Here is a 7,575-nt window from a genome sequence, read left to right on the forward strand (position 1 = left end):
GATCTTTTGTGTGTGACACTACACACCATGTTATCTACTATATAAATTAATTGAACAATTACATTTAACAAATAAATGTAGATATTGACCAATGTGATTCTTTTATTTCAAAATAAACGTTTACAAAAGCTAGACTTTTAGTATACACTCTAACAAGAATCTATCCTGACATCGCTGCACCTTATCTGCGAACTGGTCAAATTTTATCCGTGGAAGGAGCCTTCCATAGCTATGGAAGGCGCCTTCCATGAATAGTATCAAGGCGCCTTCCATAGTCATGGAAGGCGCCTTCAGATACTGTTCACCCAAAGGCAGCTTTGCTCCTTTGCTTACTTTCTTGCCCTGCAACAAATGTGTTAGTACAAAATACCCTGCAAGACAAGTGTTAGTATAATATAAAAAATAGAATAATTAGTTCCTATCCTCTCAGGACCAAGAACTAGTCAATGTCTCAGTTTAGAGATCCTAAATGGATTTAAACTAGACTGACGCCTACTATCCCTCAATTGGGACGCGCCCTCATAGTCACTCTCTTCCAGTGACTTACCTTTACTTACCTTTTGCCAGACATCCGGTAAGCTCGTTGACCAGTCTGGACTTCGTGCCAGCTATCCGGTCAGCCCGTCGACTTAGCTGGGCTTCGTGCGAGCTATCCGGTCAGCCCATTGACTTAGTTGGGCTTCGTGCCAACTATCCAGTCTGCCTGTCAATCTAGCTGGGCTTCGTGCCAGATATCCGATCAGCCCGTCGACCTATCTAGACTTCTTGCCAGCTATCCAATTGGCTCGTCGACCTAATTGGGTTTCGCACCAGCAGTCCGATCGACCCGTCAACCTAGCTGGACTTTTCTTGTACACTTAGTCAAAGTGTTAAATCACAACAAAACTAACTTAACCTACTTTGTCATTCATCAAAATATGAGTTAGACCATTAGTGCTAACCGCACCAACAAGTTTAACTTGACCAACAATACTAGTGAAGTTTCAGATGATAGTAAGTTATAGAAACTTTGTCTATGCATGTCTAGGAATATATGACTTCGACCTGGTGCATTTGGCTTAGTGGAACTAACTGAAGCTACCCGTTACGAATCCTAACCAGTTAAACCAAAGTTTTATACTAAGTTTAGTGGATATGACTATTTGGAAAATTTTGAAAGCATCGTTACTCTAATGATGTCCAGGTGACTCACCATAGCTTAGAAGTTTATCCAAAGAATGTCTATTTGTTGAATCCAAAGCTAAACTTGAATTTAATACAAAGTTAAACTCAACCCTAAAATTTAATCTAATTCATCTCATAAAATTATAGGATACCTTGATTAAAAACATAGATCGGATAAAATGACTAAGGATTAAATTAAATTAAAATAAATTAAAATAAATTAAAATAAATTAAATGAAATTAGATTTTAATCAAAACTTAAATTTAAAATAAAAATTAAATTAAATCTAAATTAAATCAAATCAAAATTAAATTAAATTAGAAACATAGTTATGACATAGAAGAATGTCTCACACGAACTTTAGAAACCTAACAAAATTAAATGGTTTAGTTAGATGTTTACCGAAATTATCTAATTTAGACTCAACAATTTGTATTGCCTGTCAATAAAGAAAGCAAACCAAATCAACCCACAAATCTGTTGGTTAAACCTAGGAAAACGTACCGGTTCCACTGTACAAAAATTTTTGTACAAGTGTCGAACCTTTTCTTAAATAACCTATTGTGTTCTTTAGAAGTTAAATTAGGAATCACAGACGGAACTTAACATCATTGATTCCAAATTTAATTTATCTGTTCTTAATGGTTTAGATTTGAATCGCAAGCGGAACTTAACACTATTGATTCAAATCTACCTAGATTATTAATTCCATAAATATTAATTTCCAAAATTGGCTTCCAGGACTGCATGGCGAGGCACATGACCTTCTTGGATATGGGAGCAACCACCACCGCCTAGGCAAAGCCTTTTAAGGAAAGCTAATATTTATTTCCTTAAATAACTCTAGGTTAACCGAAAAGAACAATCGAATCATAAATTCGAAAAAGAAGAAAACACAAAATCAAAAAATAAATTCGATTAAACTAGATCTAATTGCCTCTTGTATTTAGAATTCATACAAAGGAAAATAACTAGCATGATGTGGGAAAAAAATACTAGTTATACCTTCTCTTTGTAAACTAATGACCTCGAGATCTTCTACCGTATTCCTCGTCTCGCCTTGGACGTCGGGTGGGCAACGATCCTCCAAGATGAACACCACCCAAAAGAGTCCTTCCTCTTCCTCTAGAATTCGGCCACCACCACCACCAAGGAGAAGAGGGCAAAGGGAAAGGGAGAAAGGAGAGGGCCGATCACCAAGAGATCACCCAAGCAAAAAAATAAGAGTTGTGTCTCATGAAGCCCCCTCACCCGTCTTTTATATTACTTGCCCAAGGCAAATAAGGAAAACCCTTTTACAAAAAATAAAATCATCCAAGAGTTTTTCCTTTTCCCTTTTTATTTTTCCTTTTTCCTTTTTATTTTTCCTTTTCTTTCCTCTTGATTGAATCAATCACCAATCAATGGTTGAAATCAATCCTATTTGGTTTAGGATTAAACTTGGCCGGCCCCTTGCTTGGACACCAAGCAAGGTGGCCGGCCACCATGTTTTAGGAAAGGAATAATAATTTTTTAAAAAAATTTTACAAGAGAAAAACTCTCATAAAATTTTACAAGCTCTCTTTCCTAAAGTAGGAGTTAAAAAAGGAAAATTTCTAAAAATTAAAACCATATTTTAAATTTAAAAACTCTCTTATAAAATTTCCTTTTTTAAAATGGTGATAGAAAATTTAAATTTTAAAACTTCTTTTCCTTTTTTTCTTAAACCATGAGGATGGTTAAAAAAGGAACGTTTTAAAATCTTTTAAACTCTCTATTTAAACATGTGGCCTAATTCAAATAAGGAAAGTTTTAAAAATTAAAATCTCCCTTTTAAAACTTATAGTTTTCTACAAAGAGAAGATTTTAAAAATTCAAAACAACCCTCCCTTTTTGAATTATTGTGGTCGACCCCTACAAGCTTGGTCACCAAGCTATAGGGCCGACCCCTACAAGAGGATGTGGCCGGCCATTGCTTGGTCACCAAGCAATGGTCCGACCCCCTTCTTGGACACCAAGAAGAGCCTTACATTTGGATGGACTTGAGGCTATAATGAGGCTACGATAGGGACCTAGAGGAGAAATTGGTTTTGGCCTTCCGATGAGCTTGAGTATCCCGTGTTCGCCCCGAACACACAACTCAAGTTCATCGATAATAACTCATTCCACTAGAAAGTTATTACCGCACTACCGCACCAATCCCAAATTACATTATGGGCTCCTTCTTATCATGAGTATGTTAGTCTCCCTGTGTTTAAGATTACGAATGTCCACTAATTAAGTAAGTTACTGACAACTCACTTAATTAATATCTAGCTCCAAGAGTAGTACCACTCAACTTTATTGTCATGTCGGACTAGATCCACCTGCAGGGTTTAACATGACAATCCTTATGAGCTCCTCTTGGGGACATTCTCAACCTAGATAACTAGGACACAGTTTCCTTCTATAATCAACAACACACACTATAAGTAATATAATTTCCCAACTTATCGGGCCTATTGATTTATCGAGCTAAACCTCACCCTTTGATAAGTCAAAGAAATAAATATTAAATATATGTGCTTGTTATTATATTAGGATTAAGAGCACACACTTCCATAATAACTAAGGACTTGTTCTTTTATTAAGTCAGTATAAAAAGAACTTGCCTTAATTGGTCCTACTCAATACACTTAGAGTGTATCAGTGTAATTTATTAGTTAAGATAAACTAATACTTAATTACACTACGACTATACTGATGATTTGTTCCTTTCTATCTTAGTCGCGAGCAACTGTTTATAATTTATAAAGAGCCGACAACATGATCTTCTGAGTGTGACACCACACTCTATGTTATCTACTATATAAATTAATTGAACAATTACATTTATCAAATAAATGTAGAAATTGACCAATGCGATTCTTTTATTTCAACAAATAAATGTTTACAAAAGCTAGACTTTTAGTATACACTCTAACAAAATCAACTAATCAAACTCAAACTAATTCAATACTAGAATTATTGCACCTAGACTTATTTGACTCCCATGGAATCAAATCCATGAATGAGAGTCTCTATTGCCTAGTAATAATAGATGATTACTCGAGATTTTCCTGGGTACAATTCTTAAAAAAAAAAGATGAAATGTTTGAAGTGTTTAGTAATTTTTGTAAACAAACTGAAAATTAGAAACACCAACAAATCAAACAAATTAGAAGTGATAATAGAGGTGAATTTAAGAATCATAACTTTAATCTATTTTGCCTTGAAAATGGTTATCATCATTAATTTTCATGCCCTAAAACACCCCAACAAAATGGAGTAGTAGAAAGAAAGAATAGAACTCTGTTGGATCGAGACCGCTAGAGGGGGGGTGAATAGCGCTCGTGACTATAATCGTTCAATTATCGGAATCGTAAAACGTAAGAGTTAATGCAGCGGAATAAAATGACACAGAGAGACAAGGGATTTTTACTTCGTTCGGAGCCTGTGACGACTCCTACTCGAAGGCCCGCGATCCTTGATCGCTTTTCGTGGGCAACAACTATAAGCTCGACAAGAGTACAAGTATTACAGTTAAGTATTAAAAAGAATACAGTTATACCGACGACAATATCGTAATCTGAAGATTCAGAGCTCCGGGTCGTCGATGTCTCGCAACAGCACTTCGGAATCGTCTCGTGAGCAGCTTGTAGCAGTAAGATCACTTGAAAGTTGTTTTTTGAAGCTGCTGGTCGAGACCCCTTATAAAGGGGGTTCAAGGCGCCTTATACTGTTCACCAAGGCGCCTTGAACGAGATGAGTCACCCGCGTGGATCAGCACTGACCTGGTCGAACTCTATCTGGTTCAAGGCACCTTCAGCCTATCCAGGGCGCCTTCAACCTCCGGTCCAAGGTGCCTTGAACTCCATTCAAGGCGCCTCCAGTCTGCTGCGCTGGCCTTTTCCTAACTCGCACCCGAGGCGCCTCCAAGCTCCATGGAGGCGCCTCGGCACTGTTCATCCGAGGTCTTTTTTATACTTTGGTCCCTGCAAGATATGTTAATCCCAAAAATACCCTGCAGCACAAAGTTAGCACAAAACAATGATATAACTGAAATATTTAACAGTCTCTTGACTGTCCGATTCGACTTCGTGTTTCCTACCGAAACCCTAGGTCGACACGCCTACTATTCCCTCTACGGGAACGCGTCCTCACCTACTCCACTCGGAGATTTACTTGTTGCAGTCGATCCTCCGGATCGATCGGACTTTTGCTCGACTCGATGCTTCGGACTTTCTTTGGACATCCGCCTTCCGGCTAGTCCACTTTCACCAGTTCGCGACACGGGACTTTTCACCTAGGGTTACCACCCCGAGGACCTTTACCACCCCCTGCCAAGACTTTCCGCATAGGGTTACCACCCCCTATGACCTAGGGTTACCACCCCCTAGGGTTTTTCCCTTTGCCTAACCGCAGCTAGGACTTTTCTCCACCTAGGGTTACCACCCCCTAGGACCTAGGGTTACCACCCCCTAGGGTTTTCCCTTTGCCTAACCGCAGCTAGGACTTTTCTCCACCTAGGGTTACCACCCCCTAGGGTTTTCACCTGCCTAACCGCAGTTAGGACTTTCCTGAAACACTCAACAAAGCTGTCAGATCACAAAACTCCTTAACTTTGAATCCTTTGCCATTATCAAAACTCGGGTTTGATCGTCGGATGCTTCCCGCACCAACAAACTCTACTTGAAGCGTCCAGGACAATGCTAAATGAATATCAACTTCCAAAATACTTTTAGGCAGAAGCTGTTATTACAACATGATATGTACAAAATAGAACCACAATAAATAAAAATCATAAAAAGACTTCATTTGATCTCTATTATAATAATATACCCAATATCAAATACTTTAAAGTATTCGAATGCCCAGTTTATATATTAAAGACAAGAGAACACTTAAATTTACCTCAAAAATAAAAAATGGAATTTTTGTGAGTTACTCATTAAATAGTAGAGGATACAAAGTATATAACAAAAATACACTAAGAATCGAAGAAACTACAAATGTAAAATTTGAAGAATCTAACCTGAACCTAGAACAAACTCATGTTTAACCAATTGACTTTGTTAGAAGTAGCACTAATCTAGGGGGAGCAAGTGAAGAAGAAGAACATCAACCTCAAGAACATCAAACTAGAACCATAAGGATTAACACAAACCATCCACTTGACCAAGTAATTGGTGACCCAGACCTAAGAGTTCAAACTAGATCAGCCTTTAGAAACCTAAATCAAATAGCTTTAATCTCTAACATCAAACCTAAAATAATAGAAGAATCATTAAGTGATCCAGATTGGATCTTAGCCATGTATAAGGAACTAGCCCAATTTGAAAGAAATGAGGTATGAGATTTAGTTCCATTACCAGAAAATAAAAGGATAATCGAAACCAAATGGGTCTTTAGAAACAAACTAAATGAAAAAGGAGAAATTGTTAGAAATAAGGCCAGATTAGTAGCAAAATGATTCAGCCAAATTGAGGGATTTCGATGAAATCTATGCATTAGTTGCTAGACTTGAATCAATGCAGCCCATAAGAGATTCAAATTATATCAAATGGATGTTAACTCAGCCTTTCTAAATGGACTGATTAAGGAAGAGGTGTATGTAGGTCAACCCCCCAGGTTTGAAAACTTAGAATACTCTAAGCATGTGTTTAAATTAAAGAAAGCCCTGTATGGCCTAAAACAGGCCCCCACAGCTTGGTATGAAAGGTTGACCACATACTCTCAATCTCAAAAAGCTTCAAACAAGGTTAAATAGACCCAACCCTTTTTTGTAAAAGGTTAATCAAGATCTATTTATAACTCAAGTCTATGTGGACGCTATAATTTTAGATCAACTAACTTAAAACTGTTATAAGAATTCATAACGTTAATGGAACATGAGTTTGAAATGAGTCTAGTAGGACAACTAATATTCTCCCTAGGTCTACAAATCAAACAAGCAAATGAAGGTAACTATGTTAATCAGCAAAAATATACACTTGAATTACTTAAGAACTTTGGAATGGAAAACTCTAAAGAAATTAAAACTCCAATGGCTACCAATACAACCTTAGATAGTGACCCAAATGGAAAACCTATAGACCTCAAATATTATAGAAGTGTCATAGAAAGCCTACTGTACCTAACTGCAAGTCGGCCAGATATCCTATTTGTAGTTAGTATGTGTGCTAGGTACCAGACTTGTGCCATGGAATCACACTTGGGTAATGTTAAAAGAATTTTTTAGATATTTAAAGGGTACGTCCAACGTAGGACGTGGTACCCTAGGATAGCAAATTTTAAGCTTATAGGGTATTCTGACTCAGATCATGTCGGTTGTAAACTCGATAGGAAAAGTACAAGCGATGATTGTCAATTACTTGGATCATCACTTGTCAACAAGTTTAGTAGAAAGTAAC

This window comes from Zingiber officinale, chromosome 3A, assembly GCF_018446385.1.
Source record: "Zingiber officinale cultivar Zhangliang chromosome 3A, Zo_v1.1, whole genome shotgun sequence".
Classification (NCBI taxonomy): Eukaryota; Viridiplantae; Streptophyta; class Magnoliopsida; order Zingiberales; family Zingiberaceae; genus Zingiber; species Zingiber officinale.